Consider the following 3,031-nt stretch of genomic DNA (forward strand, 5'->3'; position numbering starts at 1 on the left):
AACAGGAACTCTTACATTCTTAGTTTTTAAATTCCATGATTATTTTGACGGACTCTTAGGCTTAGATTTTCTGACAAAAATTAAAGCTAAAATTGATCTTGAAAATAAAATACAAATTACAAATAATATTATAATACCTCTTAAAATAAACCAAATTTTTCCTCTGATAAATTCACAATAGAGGCAAATTCGAAACAAATCGTAAAACTGCCAGTTGATTCTAAGGAAGGAGATATTATGATAAATACGATAACTTTGGACAACGGCTTAATTATTTCTCCAGGCATATATTTTGCGAAAGACTGGTTTAGTACAATAGAAGTAGTTAATCCCACGGGGAATGACCAAACAATTTTCTTAGAGCAACCCCTGAAAACAAGTCCGTATGATTCAGAAAACTTCGTCGAACTTAATAACTTTAATATGCATTGCAAATCAAACAGTGAAAGAATTGCAAATTTATCTGACTTACTCTGAATGGAACATCTGAATGGCGAAGAAAAGCATAAACTTTTGAAACTATGTACTAAATATAGTGATATCTTTTATAGAGAGGATGAAAAGTTGACGTTTGCAAATGAAATAAAACACAGAATTTGGACGACGGACGATATTCCTATTCATACTAGGTCTTACAGGTATCCTTTCGTTCACAAAACGGGGAAAACGAAATGGAGACTGGTCATTGACTATAGGTAGTAGAACGAGATAACCATCTCGGACAGATACCCACTCCCGAACATATCTGACATCTTGGATAAACTGGGCAAATGCCTTTACTTTTCGACTTTGGACTTAGCAAGCGGCTTCCATCAAATTGAAATGGATCCACGGGACATATCAAAAACAGCCTTTACTGTGGAAGGGGGTCACTACGAATACGCAAGAATGCCTTTTGGCTTAAAAAACGCACCCTCAACTTTCCAGAGGGTCATGGATAATGTCCTAAATGATTTAGTTGGAAAAATCTGTCTAGTGTATTTAGATGACATTATTATATTTTCGACGTCCCTCCAAGAACATATTGAGAATCTAGAAAAAGTCTTTCTAAAGTTAAGATGTTCAAATTTTAAGGTCCAGATGGACAAATCAGAGTTTATGTGAAAAGAAATTGCTTTTTTAGGACATGTAGTCACGACGGAAGGCATAAAACCGGATCTGACAAAAATAGAAGCCATCCAGAAATTTCCAATACCACGAACTAATCGTGAAATAAAATCGTTCATAGGCCTACTTAGTTATTATAAGAAGTTTATCCCGAACCTTGCAAGACTTGCAAAACCAATGACAGAATGCTTAAAAAAGGGCAGAAGCATAACACTAAACGCCAGATACCTAGAAGCTTTCGAAACATACAAGAACATTTTAATGAACGATCCAATACTGCAATACCCTGATTTCACAAAGCCATTTTTACTCACAACAGACGCAAGTAACATTGCGCTTGGAGCAGTTCTTTCTCAAGGTCACATAGTGACAAACCTATTTGCTACGCAAGTAGGACTCTTTCTGAGAGTGGGATTAACTATTCCACTATTGAGAAAGAGCTTTTAGCCATAGTGTGGGCAACTAAATATTTCCGCCCATGTCTCTTCGGTCGTAAATTTAAAATAATTACTGACCACCGACCACTTACATGGCTAATGAGCCTCAAGGAGCCCAATTCGAAATTGTTGAGACGGCGCCTGCAGTTGGAAGGGTATGACTACGAGATCGTATACAAAAAAGGAAAATTGAACAGTTACGCAGATGCATTGAGCAGGATAAAATTAGACCATGATAAAACCGCTGATATAAATTTGTGTGATTAGGAAAAACTGTCTACAATACATTCATGTAGTAAAGAAAATGTGAATGATGGCATACCAATCTCAGAAAAACCTTTAAATGAATTCAACTTGCAACTTTTATTAGAAAGATCTGACAAAAAACCCAGTATGACTGTTGCAACCATCTTTAGAAACAAACAACGTAGAACTATAAGAGAAAAATAATTTTCTCAAGACACAATAGCTCAGATTTTCAAAAAATTTATACCCTCAGGTAAACTAACCGCCATTTTCTCCGACGAACCAACCTACAGAACTATTCAACTGATATACTCAAAATACTTTTCAAATGGAAAACAATTTTGTATTGTCCGATGCACTAAAATCCTATCAGATGCAACTGAGTTGAACTAATTCGTACCTGTCATGAAAATTAAATAAAAAATCCACCAAAATTAGAATTCCAAGTTACAGAAACACCAAACGAACCTCTTCAAATTTTGCACATTGACATATATACTATAAATAGTAAATGTATTTTGACAATCATTGATAAATTTTCTAAATATACGACAGGCTATACATTACCATCAAGAACAACCGTTTGTGTGCTTAAAGCTTTAAAAACAATTATGAACCTTGCGGGAATACCTAAGAAAATTGTTCGTGATCAGGGTACCGAATTTACATCTAACATTTTTAAAGATTTTTGTAGACAATATGAAATTATACTTCACTTCACATCATTTCAACAATCCAGTAGCAACTCTCCAGTAGAACGACTTCATTCAGCCCTAACTGAAATATACAGAATTATAATGACAACCAGAAAATCCAAGAAATTGGAATTAGATCACGAAGAGATATTAGATGAGACGTTCATAACTTACAATAATACAATCCATTCATCTACAAAATTTACACCATATGAGTTATTCTTTCTTTTTTTATTCCAAGAGAGTTTTTTTTTGCGGTAGTGGAGGATGGGGTCATGTGTAGAAGTTCACGCAAGTGAGGAAAGTTCTCTGATCGCCATTCACTTGGGAGTGGCCAGAAACGATTTTTTACATATAACTCAAGCAGCTCACGACTTCCGGTCTTTGACCAAGTATCCTCTGGGTAGCCTAAGAACATCCGTTCGAAGGTGAGCTAAAGTGAGAAGGCGAAACATCCCCTGCATAGGGTTGTGCGCTGGGTTTGGGACCCGCCACGTAAAAAGCCTACCCCAATGAAAAACGACAAACAGCCTCGGATGAGAAACC

This window comes from Bactrocera neohumeralis, unplaced genomic scaffold, assembly GCF_024586455.1.
Source record: "Bactrocera neohumeralis isolate Rockhampton unplaced genomic scaffold, APGP_CSIRO_Bneo_wtdbg2-racon-allhic-juicebox.fasta_v2 cluster09, whole genome shotgun sequence".
NCBI lineage: Eukaryota > Metazoa > Arthropoda > Insecta > Diptera > Tephritidae > Bactrocera > Bactrocera neohumeralis.